General features: G+C 62.6%; 13 non-coding genes across 13 annotated transcripts; all 13 read right to left on the bottom strand.

Annotated features, from left to right (window-relative positions):
• Positions 1–489: 489 nt before the first annotated feature.
• LOC148809939 (U2 spliceosomal RNA) lies at positions 490–680 on the bottom strand. Its single transcript, XR_016087117.1, has one exon. It is a non-coding gene; the product is annotated as a U2 spliceosomal RNA (small nuclear RNA).
• Positions 681–1,465: 785 nt separating this feature from the next.
• On the bottom strand, positions 1,466–1,656 carry LOC148809940 (U2 spliceosomal RNA). The gene has a single exon (XR_016087118.1). It is a non-coding gene; the product is annotated as a U2 spliceosomal RNA (small nuclear RNA).
• A 785-nt stretch (positions 1,657–2,441) lies between these two features.
• On the bottom strand, positions 2,442–2,632 carry LOC148809941 (U2 spliceosomal RNA). The gene has a single exon (XR_016087120.1). It is a non-coding gene; the product is annotated as a U2 spliceosomal RNA (small nuclear RNA).
• A 785-nt stretch (positions 2,633–3,417) lies between these two features.
• LOC148809942 (U2 spliceosomal RNA) lies at positions 3,418–3,608 on the bottom strand. Its single transcript, XR_016087121.1, has one exon. It is a non-coding gene; the product is annotated as a U2 spliceosomal RNA (small nuclear RNA).
• Positions 3,609–4,393: 785 nt separating this feature from the next.
• Positions 4,394–4,584, bottom strand: LOC148809943 (U2 spliceosomal RNA). The gene has a single exon (XR_016087122.1). It is a non-coding gene; the product is annotated as a U2 spliceosomal RNA (small nuclear RNA).
• Positions 4,585–5,369: 785 nt separating this feature from the next.
• LOC148809944 (U2 spliceosomal RNA) lies at positions 5,370–5,560 on the bottom strand. The gene has a single exon (XR_016087123.1). It is a non-coding gene; the product is annotated as a U2 spliceosomal RNA (small nuclear RNA).
• Positions 5,561–6,345: 785 nt separating this feature from the next.
• Positions 6,346–6,536, bottom strand: LOC148809945 (U2 spliceosomal RNA). Its single transcript, XR_016087124.1, has one exon. It is a non-coding gene; the product is annotated as a U2 spliceosomal RNA (small nuclear RNA).
• Positions 6,537–7,321: 785 nt separating this feature from the next.
• Positions 7,322–7,512, bottom strand: LOC148809946 (U2 spliceosomal RNA). The gene has a single exon (XR_016087125.1). It is a non-coding gene; the product is annotated as a U2 spliceosomal RNA (small nuclear RNA).
• A 785-nt stretch (positions 7,513–8,297) lies between these two features.
• On the bottom strand, positions 8,298–8,488 carry LOC148809947 (U2 spliceosomal RNA). Its single transcript, XR_016087126.1, has one exon. It is a non-coding gene; the product is annotated as a U2 spliceosomal RNA (small nuclear RNA).
• A 785-nt stretch (positions 8,489–9,273) lies between these two features.
• LOC148809948 (U2 spliceosomal RNA) lies at positions 9,274–9,464 on the bottom strand. Its single transcript, XR_016087127.1, has one exon. It is a non-coding gene; the product is annotated as a U2 spliceosomal RNA (small nuclear RNA).
• Positions 9,465–10,249: 785 nt separating this feature from the next.
• On the bottom strand, positions 10,250–10,440 carry LOC148809949 (U2 spliceosomal RNA). The gene has a single exon (XR_016087128.1). It is a non-coding gene; the product is annotated as a U2 spliceosomal RNA (small nuclear RNA).
• Positions 10,441–11,225: 785 nt separating this feature from the next.
• Positions 11,226–11,416, bottom strand: LOC148809950 (U2 spliceosomal RNA). Its single transcript, XR_016087129.1, has one exon. It is a non-coding gene; the product is annotated as a U2 spliceosomal RNA (small nuclear RNA).
• Positions 11,417–12,202: 786 nt separating this feature from the next.
• LOC148809951 (U2 spliceosomal RNA) lies at positions 12,203–12,393 on the bottom strand. Its single transcript, XR_016087131.1, has one exon. It is a non-coding gene; the product is annotated as a U2 spliceosomal RNA (small nuclear RNA).
• Between the last annotated feature and the right edge of the window lie 83 nt (positions 12,394–12,476).

Here is a 12,476-nt window from a genome sequence, read left to right on the forward strand (position 1 = left end):
AAAGCGGACCGTCGGCACCTGCGGGCAGAGGCAAGGGGCAGCGCTCTCTCGGGAGGGACGGGGACACACACACACCTGCCTGCCTGCCGAAAAAAAGAAAGAAAAGGTGTATATACTAAGTTTTTTGGAGGGAAAACGGCCGGCTGTCGAAAGGGGCCCGCCTGCAAGGACGGGGACACACACACACACACACACACACACACACACACACACACACACACACACACAAGCCACGCCTGCCTCCCTGGAAAAAGGAGGAAAAAACTAAGTTTTTTGGAGGGAAAACGCACGGGAGCCGAAAAGGGGGCCGGCCTGCTTGCCGAGAGAGTCGAGGCGCGGGAAAGTGCACGGAGGGAGCACGGGAACGGGGAGGGGGAGAGAGAGAGACACAGAGACACACAGATGGACGAGAGACGAGACCGGAGAGGAAGGAGCTCCGGTCCACCTCGCTTGCTTGCTAGCTACGTCTGTCTTTTCACCGCTGAGAGAAGGTAGTGCACCGTTCCCGGAGGCGCTGCAATACCGGGCCGATGCGTGGAGAGGACGGAGCAAGCTCCTGATCCAGCTCCCTGTTCCAAAAATCCGTTTAATATGTGGTCCCCCGATGGGGGACGTATCAGATATTAAACTGATAAGAACAGATACTACACTTGATCTTAGCCAAAAGGCCGAGAAGCGATGCCCGACGCCGGCCTTGGGCGGGCGCGCGGGCGTCCGGCTGGCGCGCAGCGGCGCAGGCCGACGCCTCTGGAGCCCGGTCCGCACGCGGCTGCCGGCCGCCCGGACTCCGCTCTCCCCCTCTCTTGCCTGCCTGCTTGCTCGCCTGCCTGCCCGCCAGTCCCGGGCGGGGGCCCTGCTCTTTGATCTCCTGTCAACGGCCCGACAACGACCGCAGCCGCGGGGGGCGCCAGCCGGCCGGCCTCCTTAGCTTAGGCCCCTCCCACCAGCAGCAGCCGTGCCGAGTGAGCTGCAAGCGAAAGCGGACCGTCGGCACCTGCGGGCAGAGGCAAGGGGCAGCGCTCTCTCGGGAGGGACGGGGACACACACACACCTGCCTGCCTGCCGAAAAAAAGAAAGAAAAGGTGTATATACTAAGTTTTTTGGAGGGAAAACGGCCGGCTGTCGAAAGGGGCCCGCCTGCAAGGACGGGGACACACACACACACACACACACACACACACACACACACACACACACACACACAAGCCACGCCTGCCTCCCTGGAAAAAGGAGGAAAAAACTAAGTTTTTTGGAGGGAAAACGCACGGGAGCCGAAAAGGGGGCCGGCCTGCTTGCCGAGAGAGTCGAGGCGCGGGAAAGTGCACGGAGGGAGCACGGGAACGGGGAGGGGGAGAGAGAGAGACACAGAGACACACAGATGGACGAGAGACGAGACCGGAGAGGAAGGAGCTCCGGTCCACCTCGCTTGCTTGCTAGCTACGTCTGTCTTTTCACCGCTGAGAGAAGGTAGTGCACCGTTCCCGGAGGCGCTGCAATACCGGGCCGATGCGTGGAGAGGACGGAGCAAGCTCCTGATCCAGCTCCCTGTTCCAAAAATCCGTTTAATATGTGGTCCCCCGATGGGGGACGTATCAGATATTAAACTGATAAGAACAGATACTACACTTGATCTTAGCCAAAAGGCCGAGAAGCGATGCCCGACGCCGGCCTTGGGCGGGCGCGCGGGCGTCCGGCTGGCGCGCAGCGGCGCAGGCCGACGCCTCTGGAGCCCGGTCCGCACGCGGCTGCCGGCCGCCCGGACTCCGCTCTCCCCCTCTCTTGCCTGCCTGCTTGCTCGCCTGCCTGCCCGCCAGTCCCGGGCGGGGGCCCTGCTCTTTGATCTCCTGTCAACGGCCCGACAACGACCGCAGCCGCGGGGGGCGCCAGCCGGCCGGCCTCCTTAGCTTAGGCCCCTCCCACCAGCAGCAGCCGTGCCGAGTGAGCTGCAAGCGAAAGCGGACCGTCGGCACCTGCGGGCAGAGGCAAGGGGCAGCGCTCTCTCGGGAGGGACGGGGACACACACACACCTGCCTGCCTGCCGAAAAAAAGAAAGAAAAGGTGTATATACTAAGTTTTTTGGAGGGAAAACGGCCGGCTGTCGAAAGGGGCCCGCCTGCAAGGACGGGGACACACACACACACACACACACACACACACACACACACACACACACACACACAAGCCACGCCTGCCTCCCTGGAAAAAGGAGGAAAAAACTAAGTTTTTTGGAGGGAAAACGCACGGGAGCCGAAAAGGGGGCCGGCCTGCTTGCCGAGAGAGTCGAGGCGCGGGAAAGTGCACGGAGGGAGCACGGGAACGGGGAGGGGGAGAGAGAGAGACACAGAGACACACAGATGGACGAGAGACGAGACCGGAGAGGAAGGAGCTCCGGTCCACCTCGCTTGCTTGCTAGCTACGTCTGTCTTTTCACCGCTGAGAGAAGGTAGTGCACCGTTCCCGGAGGCGCTGCAATACCGGGCCGATGCGTGGAGAGGACGGAGCAAGCTCCTGATCCAGCTCCCTGTTCCAAAAATCCGTTTAATATGTGGTCCCCCGATGGGGGACGTATCAGATATTAAACTGATAAGAACAGATACTACACTTGATCTTAGCCAAAAGGCCGAGAAGCGATGCCCGACGCCGGCCTTGGGCGGGCGCGCGGGCGTCCGGCTGGCGCGCAGCGGCGCAGGCCGACGCCTCTGGAGCCCGGTCCGCACGCGGCTGCCGGCCGCCCGGACTCCGCTCTCCCCCTCTCTTGCCTGCCTGCTTGCTCGCCTGCCTGCCCGCCAGTCCCGGGCGGGGGCCCTGCTCTTTGATCTCCTGTCAACGGCCCGACAACGACCGCAGCCGCGGGGGGCGCCAGCCGGCCGGCCTCCTTAGCTTAGGCCCCTCCCACCAGCAGCAGCCGTGCCGAGTGAGCTGCAAGCGAAAGCGGACCGTCGGCACCTGCGGGCAGAGGCAAGGGGCAGCGCTCTCTCGGGAGGGACGGGGACACACACACACCTGCCTGCCTGCCGAAAAAAAGAAAGAAAAGGTGTATATACTAAGTTTTTTGGAGGGAAAACGGCCGGCTGTCGAAAGGGGCCCGCCTGCAAGGACGGGGACACACACACACACACACACACACACACACACACACACACACACACACACACAAGCCACGCCTGCCTCCCTGGAAAAAGGAGGAAAAAACTAAGTTTTTTGGAGGGAAAACGCACGGGAGCCGAAAAGGGGGCCGGCCTGCTTGCCGAGAGAGTCGAGGCGCGGGAAAGTGCACGGAGGGAGCACGGGAACGGGGAGGGGGAGAGAGAGAGACACAGAGACACACAGATGGACGAGAGACGAGACCGGAGAGGAAGGAGCTCCGGTCCACCTCGCTTGCTTGCTAGCTACGTCTGTCTTTTCACCGCTGAGAGAAGGTAGTGCACCGTTCCCGGAGGCGCTGCAATACCGGGCCGATGCGTGGAGAGGACGGAGCAAGCTCCTGATCCAGCTCCCTGTTCCAAAAATCCGTTTAATATGTGGTCCCCCGATGGGGGACGTATCAGATATTAAACTGATAAGAACAGATACTACACTTGATCTTAGCCAAAAGGCCGAGAAGCGATGCCCGACGCCGGCCTTGGGCGGGCGCGCGGGCGTCCGGCTGGCGCGCAGCGGCGCAGGCCGACGCCTCTGGAGCCCGGTCCGCACGCGGCTGCCGGCCGCCCGGACTCCGCTCTCCCCCTCTCTTGCCTGCCTGCTTGCTCGCCTGCCTGCCCGCCAGTCCCGGGCGGGGGCCCTGCTCTTTGATCTCCTGTCAACGGCCCGACAACGACCGCAGCCGCGGGGGGCGCCAGCCGGCCGGCCTCCTTAGCTTAGGCCCCTCCCACCAGCAGCAGCCGTGCCGAGTGAGCTGCAAGCGAAAGCGGACCGTCGGCACCTGCGGGCAGAGGCAAGGGGCAGCGCTCTCTCGGGAGGGACGGGGACACACACACACCTGCCTGCCTGCCGAAAAAAAGAAAGAAAAGGTGTATATACTAAGTTTTTTGGAGGGAAAACGGCCGGCTGTCGAAAGGGGCCCGCCTGCAAGGACGGGGACACACACACACACACACACACACACACACACACACACACACACACACACACAAGCCACGCCTGCCTCCCTGGAAAAAGGAGGAAAAAACTAAGTTTTTTGGAGGGAAAACGCACGGGAGCCGAAAAGGGGGCCGGCCTGCTTGCCGAGAGAGTCGAGGCGCGGGAAAGTGCACGGAGGGAGCACGGGAACGGGGAGGGGGAGAGAGAGAGACACAGAGACACACAGATGGACGAGAGACGAGACCGGAGAGGAAGGAGCTCCGGTCCACCTCGCTTGCTTGCTAGCTACGTCTGTCTTTTCACCGCTGAGAGAAGGTAGTGCACCGTTCCCGGAGGCGCTGCAATACCGGGCCGATGCGTGGAGAGGACGGAGCAAGCTCCTGATCCAGCTCCCTGTTCCAAAAATCCGTTTAATATGTGGTCCCCCGATGGGGGACGTATCAGATATTAAACTGATAAGAACAGATACTACACTTGATCTTAGCCAAAAGGCCGAGAAGCGATGCCCGACGCCGGCCTTGGGCGGGCGCGCGGGCGTCCGGCTGGCGCGCAGCGGCGCAGGCCGACGCCTCTGGAGCCCGGTCCGCACGCGGCTGCCGGCCGCCCGGACTCCGCTCTCCCCCTCTCTTGCCTGCCTGCTTGCTCGCCTGCCTGCCCGCCAGTCCCGGGCGGGGGCCCTGCTCTTTGATCTCCTGTCAACGGCCCGACAACGACCGCAGCCGCGGGGGGCGCCAGCCGGCCGGCCTCCTTAGCTTAGGCCCCTCCCACCAGCAGCAGCCGTGCCGAGTGAGCTGCAAGCGAAAGCGGACCGTCGGCACCTGCGGGCAGAGGCAAGGGGCAGCGCTCTCTCGGGAGGGACGGGGACACACACACACCTGCCTGCCTGCCGAAAAAAAGAAAGAAAAGGTGTATATACTAAGTTTTTTGGAGGGAAAACGGCCGGCTGTCGAAAGGGGCCCGCCTGCAAGGACGGGGACACACACACACACACACACACACACACACACACACACACACACACACACACAAGCCACGCCTGCCTCCCTGGAAAAAGGAGGAAAAAACTAAGTTTTTTGGAGGGAAAACGCACGGGAGCCGAAAAGGGGGCCGGCCTGCTTGCCGAGAGAGTCGAGGCGCGGGAAAGTGCACGGAGGGAGCACGGGAACGGGGAGGGGGAGAGAGAGAGACACAGAGACACACAGATGGACGAGAGACGAGACCGGAGAGGAAGGAGCTCCGGTCCACCTCGCTTGCTTGCTAGCTACGTCTGTCTTTTCACCGCTGAGAGAAGGTAGTGCACCGTTCCCGGAGGCGCTGCAATACCGGGCCGATGCGTGGAGAGGACGGAGCAAGCTCCTGATCCAGCTCCCTGTTCCAAAAATCCGTTTAATATGTGGTCCCCCGATGGGGGACGTATCAGATATTAAACTGATAAGAACAGATACTACACTTGATCTTAGCCAAAAGGCCGAGAAGCGATGCCCGACGCCGGCCTTGGGCGGGCGCGCGGGCGTCCGGCTGGCGCGCAGCGGCGCAGGCCGACGCCTCTGGAGCCCGGTCCGCACGCGGCTGCCGGCCGCCCGGACTCCGCTCTCCCCCTCTCTTGCCTGCCTGCTTGCTCGCCTGCCTGCCCGCCAGTCCCGGGCGGGGGCCCTGCTCTTTGATCTCCTGTCAACGGCCCGACAACGACCGCAGCCGCGGGGGGCGCCAGCCGGCCGGCCTCCTTAGCTTAGGCCCCTCCCACCAGCAGCAGCCGTGCCGAGTGAGCTGCAAGCGAAAGCGGACCGTCGGCACCTGCGGGCAGAGGCAAGGGGCAGCGCTCTCTCGGGAGGGACGGGGACACACACACACCTGCCTGCCTGCCGAAAAAAAGAAAGAAAAGGTGTATATACTAAGTTTTTTGGAGGGAAAACGGCCGGCTGTCGAAAGGGGCCCGCCTGCAAGGACGGGGACACACACACACACACACACACACACACACACACACACACACACACACACACAAGCCACGCCTGCCTCCCTGGAAAAAGGAGGAAAAAACTAAGTTTTTTGGAGGGAAAACGCACGGGAGCCGAAAAGGGGGCCGGCCTGCTTGCCGAGAGAGTCGAGGCGCGGGAAAGTGCACGGAGGGAGCACGGGAACGGGGAGGGGGAGAGAGAGAGACACAGAGACACACAGATGGACGAGAGACGAGACCGGAGAGGAAGGAGCTCCGGTCCACCTCGCTTGCTTGCTAGCTACGTCTGTCTTTTCACCGCTGAGAGAAGGTAGTGCACCGTTCCCGGAGGCGCTGCAATACCGGGCCGATGCGTGGAGAGGACGGAGCAAGCTCCTGATCCAGCTCCCTGTTCCAAAAATCCGTTTAATATGTGGTCCCCCGATGGGGGACGTATCAGATATTAAACTGATAAGAACAGATACTACACTTGATCTTAGCCAAAAGGCCGAGAAGCGATGCCCGACGCCGGCCTTGGGCGGGCGCGCGGGCGTCCGGCTGGCGCGCAGCGGCGCAGGCCGACGCCTCTGGAGCCCGGTCCGCACGCGGCTGCCGGCCGCCCGGACTCCGCTCTCCCCCTCTCTTGCCTGCCTGCTTGCTCGCCTGCCTGCCCGCCAGTCCCGGGCGGGGGCCCTGCTCTTTGATCTCCTGTCAACGGCCCGACAACGACCGCAGCCGCGGGGGGCGCCAGCCGGCCGGCCTCCTTAGCTTAGGCCCCTCCCACCAGCAGCAGCCGTGCCGAGTGAGCTGCAAGCGAAAGCGGACCGTCGGCACCTGCGGGCAGAGGCAAGGGGCAGCGCTCTCTCGGGAGGGACGGGGACACACACACACCTGCCTGCCTGCCGAAAAAAAGAAAGAAAAGGTGTATATACTAAGTTTTTTGGAGGGAAAACGGCCGGCTGTCGAAAGGGGCCCGCCTGCAAGGACGGGGACACACACACACACACACACACACACACACACACACACACACACACACACACAAGCCACGCCTGCCTCCCTGGAAAAAGGAGGAAAAAACTAAGTTTTTTGGAGGGAAAACGCACGGGAGCCGAAAAGGGGGCCGGCCTGCTTGCCGAGAGAGTCGAGGCGCGGGAAAGTGCACGGAGGGAGCACGGGAACGGGGAGGGGGAGAGAGAGAGACACAGAGACACACAGATGGACGAGAGACGAGACCGGAGAGGAAGGAGCTCCGGTCCACCTCGCTTGCTTGCTAGCTACGTCTGTCTTTTCACCGCTGAGAGAAGGTAGTGCACCGTTCCCGGAGGCGCTGCAATACCGGGCCGATGCGTGGAGAGGACGGAGCAAGCTCCTGATCCAGCTCCCTGTTCCAAAAATCCGTTTAATATGTGGTCCCCCGATGGGGGACGTATCAGATATTAAACTGATAAGAACAGATACTACACTTGATCTTAGCCAAAAGGCCGAGAAGCGATGCCCGACGCCGGCCTTGGGCGGGCGCGCGGGCGTCCGGCTGGCGCGCAGCGGCGCAGGCCGACGCCTCTGGAGCCCGGTCCGCACGCGGCTGCCGGCCGCCCGGACTCCGCTCTCCCCCTCTCTTGCCTGCCTGCTTGCTCGCCTGCCTGCCCGCCAGTCCCGGGCGGGGGCCCTGCTCTTTGATCTCCTGTCAACGGCCCGACAACGACCGCAGCCGCGGGGGGCGCCAGCCGGCCGGCCTCCTTAGCTTAGGCCCCTCCCACCAGCAGCAGCCGTGCCGAGTGAGCTGCAAGCGAAAGCGGACCGTCGGCACCTGCGGGCAGAGGCAAGGGGCAGCGCTCTCTCGGGAGGGACGGGGACACACACACACCTGCCTGCCTGCCGAAAAAAAGAAAGAAAAGGTGTATATACTAAGTTTTTTGGAGGGAAAACGGCCGGCTGTCGAAAGGGGCCCGCCTGCAAGGACGGGGACACACACACACACACACACACACACACACACACACACACACACACACACACAAGCCACGCCTGCCTCCCTGGAAAAAGGAGGAAAAAACTAAGTTTTTTGGAGGGAAAACGCACGGGAGCCGAAAAGGGGGCCGGCCTGCTTGCCGAGAGAGTCGAGGCGCGGGAAAGTGCACGGAGGGAGCACGGGAACGGGGAGGGGGAGAGAGAGAGACACAGAGACACACAGATGGACGAGAGACGAGACCGGAGAGGAAGGAGCTCCGGTCCACCTCGCTTGCTTGCTAGCTACGTCTGTCTTTTCACCGCTGAGAGAAGGTAGTGCACCGTTCCCGGAGGCGCTGCAATACCGGGCCGATGCGTGGAGAGGACGGAGCAAGCTCCTGATCCAGCTCCCTGTTCCAAAAATCCGTTTAATATGTGGTCCCCCGATGGGGGACGTATCAGATATTAAACTGATAAGAACAGATACTACACTTGATCTTAGCCAAAAGGCCGAGAAGCGATGCCCGACGCCGGCCTTGGGCGGGCGCGCGGGCGTCCGGCTGGCGCGCAGCGGCGCAGGCCGACGCCTCTGGAGCCCGGTCCGCACGCGGCTGCCGGCCGCCCGGACTCCGCTCTCCCCCTCTCTTGCCTGCCTGCTTGCTCGCCTGCCTGCCCGCCAGTCCCGGGCGGGGGCCCTGCTCTTTGATCTCCTGTCAACGGCCCGACAACGACCGCAGCCGCGGGGGGCGCCAGCCGGCCGGCCTCCTTAGCTTAGGCCCCTCCCACCAGCAGCAGCCGTGCCGAGTGAGCTGCAAGCGAAAGCGGACCGTCGGCACCTGCGGGCAGAGGCAAGGGGCAGCGCTCTCTCGGGAGGGACGGGGACACACACACACCTGCCTGCCTGCCGAAAAAAAGAAAGAAAAGGTGTATATACTAAGTTTTTTGGAGGGAAAACGGCCGGCTGTCGAAAGGGGCCCGCCTGCAAGGACGGGGACACACACACACACACACACACACACACACACACACACACACACACACACACAAGCCACGCCTGCCTCCCTGGAAAAAGGAGGAAAAAACTAAGTTTTTTGGAGGGAAAACGCACGGGAGCCGAAAAGGGGGCCGGCCTGCTTGCCGAGAGAGTCGAGGCGCGGGAAAGTGCACGGAGGGAGCACGGGAACGGGGAGGGGGAGAGAGAGAGACACAGAGACACACAGATGGACGAGAGACGAGACCGGAGAGGAAGGAGCTCCGGTCCACCTCGCTTGCTTGCTAGCTACGTCTGTCTTTTCACCGCTGAGAGAAGGTAGTGCACCGTTCCCGGAGGCGCTGCAATACCGGGCCGATGCGTGGAGAGGACGGAGCAAGCTCCTGATCCAGCTCCCTGTTCCAAAAATCCGTTTAATATGTGGTCCCCCGATGGGGGACGTATCAGATATTAAACTGATAAGAACAGATACTACACTTGATCTTAGCCAAAAGGCCGAGAAGCGATGCCCGACGCCGGCCTTGGGCGGGCGCGCGGGCGTCCGGCTGGCGCGCAGCGGCGCAGGCCGACGCCTCTGGAGCCCGGTCCGCACGCGGCTGCCGGCCGCCCGGACTCCGCTCTCCCCCTCTCTTGCCTGCCTGCTTGCTCGCCTGCCTGCCCGCCAGTCCCGGGCGGGGGCCCTGCTCTTTGATCTCCTGTCAACGGCCCGACAACGACCGCAGCCGCGGGGGGCGCCAGCCGGCCGGCCTCCTTAGCTTAGGCCCCTCCCACCAGCAGCAGCCGTGCCGAGTGAGCTGCAAGCGAAAGCGGACCGTCGGCACCTGCGGGCAGAGGCAAGGGGCAGCGCTCTCTCGGGAGGGACGGGGACACACACACACCTGCCTGCCTGCCGAAAAAAAGAAAGAAAAGGTGTATATACTAAGTTTTTTGGAGGGAAAACGGCCGGCTGTCGAAAGGGGCCCGCCTGCAAGGACGGGGACACACACACACACACACACACACACACACACACACACACACACACACACACAAGCCACGCCTGCCTCCCTGGAAAAAGGAGGAAAAAACTAAGTTTTTTGGAGGGAAAACGCACGGGAGCCGAAAAGGGGGCCGGCCTGCTTGCCGAGAGAGTCGAGGCGCGGGAAAGTGCACGGAGGGAGCACGGGAACGGGGAGGGGGAGAGAGAGAGACACAGAGACACACAGATGGACGAGAGACGAGACCGGAGAGGAAGGAGCTCCGGTCCACCTCGCTTGCTTGCTAGCTACGTCTGTCTTTTCACCGCTGAGAGAAGGTAGTGCACCGTTCCCGGAGGCGCTGCAATACCGGGCCGATGCGTGGAGAGGACGGAGCAAGCTCCTGATCCAGCTCCCTGTTCCAAAAATCCGTTTAATATGTGGTCCCCCGATGGGGGACGTATCAGATATTAAACTGATAAGAACAGATACTACACTTGATCTTAGCCAAAAGGCCGAGAAGCGATGCCCGACGCCGGCCTTGGGCGGGCGCGCGGGCGTCCGGCTGGCGCGCAGCGGCGCAGGCCGACGCCTCTGGAGCCCGGTCCGCACGCGGCTGCCGGCCGCCCGGACTCCGCTCTCCCCCTCTCTTGCCTGCCTGCTTGCTCGCCTGCCTGCCCGCCAGTCCCGGGCGGGGGCCCTGCTCTTTGATCTCCTGTCAACGGCCCGACAACGACCGCAGCCGCGGGGGGCGCCAGCCGGCCGGCCTCCTTAGCTTAGGCCCCTCCCACCAGCAGCAGCCGTGCCGAGTGAGCTGCAAGCGAAAGCGGACCGTCGGCACCTGCGGGCAGAGGCAAGGGGCAGCGCTCTCTCGGGAGGGACGGGGACACACACACACCTGCCTGCCTGCCGAAAAAAAGAAAGAAAAGGTGTATATACTAAGTTTTTTGGAGGGAAAACGGCCGGCTGTCGAAAGGGGCCCGCCTGCAAGGACGGGGACACACACACACACACACACACACACACACACACACACACACACACACACACAAGCCACGCCTGCCTCCCTGGAAAAAGGAGGAAAAAACTAAGTTTTTTGGAGGGAAAACGCACGGGAGCCGAAAAGGGGGCCGGCCTGCTTGCCGAGAGAGTCGAGGCGCGGGAAAGTGCACGGAGGGAGCACGGGAACGGGGAGGGGGAGAGAGAGAGACACAGAGACACACAGATGGACGAGAGACGAGACCGGAGAGGAAGGAGCTCCGGTCCACCTCGCTTGCTTGCTAGCTACGTCTGTCTTTTCACCGCTGAGAGAAGGTAGTGCACCGTTCCCGGAGGCGCTGCAATACCGGGCCGATGCGTGGAGAGGACGGAGCAAGCTCCTGATCCAGCTCCCTGTTCCAAAAATCCGTTTAATATGTGGTCCCCCGATGGGGGACGTATCAGATATTAAACTGATAAGAACAGATACTACACTTGATCTTAGCCAAAAGGCCGAGAAGCGATGCCCGACGCCGGCCTTGGGCGGGCGCGCGGGCGTCCGGCTGGCGCGCAGCGGCGCAGGCCGACGCCTCTGGAGCCCGGTCCGCACGCGGCTGCCGGCCGCCCGGACTCCGCTCTCCCCCTCTCTTGCCTGCCTGCTTGCTCGCCTGCCTGCCCGCCAGTCCCGGGCGGGGGCCCTGCTCTTTGATCTCCTGTCAACGGCCCGACAACGACCGCAGCCGCGGGGGGCGCCAGCCGGCCGGCCTCCTTAGCTTAGGCCCCTCCCACCAGCAGCAGCCGTGCCGAGTGAGCTGCAAGCGAAAGCGGACCGTCGGCACCTGCGGGCAGAGGCAAGGGGCAGCGCTCTCTCGGGAGGGACGGGGACACACACACACCTGCCTGCCTGCCGAAAAAAAGAAAGAAAAGGTGTATATACTAAGTTTTTTGGAGGGAAAACGGCCGGCTGTCGAAAGGGGCCCGCCTGCAAGGACGGGGACACACACACACACACACACACACACACACACACACACACACACACACACACACAGCCACGCCTGCCTCCCTGGAAAAAGGAGGAAAAAACTAAGTTTTTTGGAGGGAAAACGCACGGGAGCCGAAAAGGGGGCCGGCCTGCTTGCCGAGAGAGTCGAGGCGCGGGAAAGTGCACGGAGGGAGCACGGGAACGGGGAGGGGGAGAGAGAGAGACACAGAGACACACAGATGGACGAGAGACGAGACCGGAGAGGAAGGAGCTCCGGTCCACCTCGCTTGCTTGCTAGCTACGTCTGTCTTTTCACCGCTGAGAGAAGGTAGTGCACCGTTCCCGGAGGCGCTGCAATACCGGGCCGATGCGTGGAGAGGACGGAGCAAGCTCCTGATCCAGCTCCCTGTTCCAAAAATCCGTTTAATATGTGGTCCCCCGATGGGGGACGTATCAGATATTAAACTGATAAGAACAGATACTACACTTGATCTTAGCCAAAAGGCCGAGAAGCGATGCCCGACGCCGGCCTTGGGCGGGCGCGCGGGCGTCCGGCTGGCGCGCAGCGGCGCAGGCCGACGCCTCTGGAGCCCGGTCCGC

The sequence above is a fragment of the Atractosteus spatula genome, unplaced genomic scaffold (assembly GCF_055471065.1).
Source record: "Atractosteus spatula isolate fAtrSpa1 unplaced genomic scaffold, fAtrSpa1.hap1 Scaffold_105, whole genome shotgun sequence".
NCBI classification, from domain to species: domain Eukaryota; kingdom Metazoa; phylum Chordata; class Actinopteri; order Semionotiformes; family Lepisosteidae; genus Atractosteus; species Atractosteus spatula.